We start from the raw sequence: 300 nt of genomic DNA on the forward strand, positions 1-300 counted from the left end.
TAGAAAGAACACCTGGACTATAGAAAGAACACCTGGACTATAGAAAGTTCACCTGGACTATAGAAAGTACACCTGGACTATAGAAAGAACACCTGGACTATAGAAAGAACACCTGGACTAAAGAAAGTACACCTGAACTCTAGAAAGTACACCTGAACTCTAGAAAGTACACCTGGACTTTAGAAAGTACACCTGAACTATAAAAAGTACACCTGAACTATAGAAAGTACACCTGAACTATAGAAAGTACTCATGGACTATAGAAAGTACACCTGAACTATAGAAAGTACACCTGGACTA

This window comes from Nematolebias whitei, chromosome 5 (assembly GCF_014905685.2).
Source record: "Nematolebias whitei isolate Nwh7 chromosome 5, NemWhi1, whole genome shotgun sequence".
Lineage (NCBI taxonomy): Eukaryota > Metazoa > Chordata > Actinopteri > Cyprinodontiformes > Rivulidae > Nematolebias > Nematolebias whitei.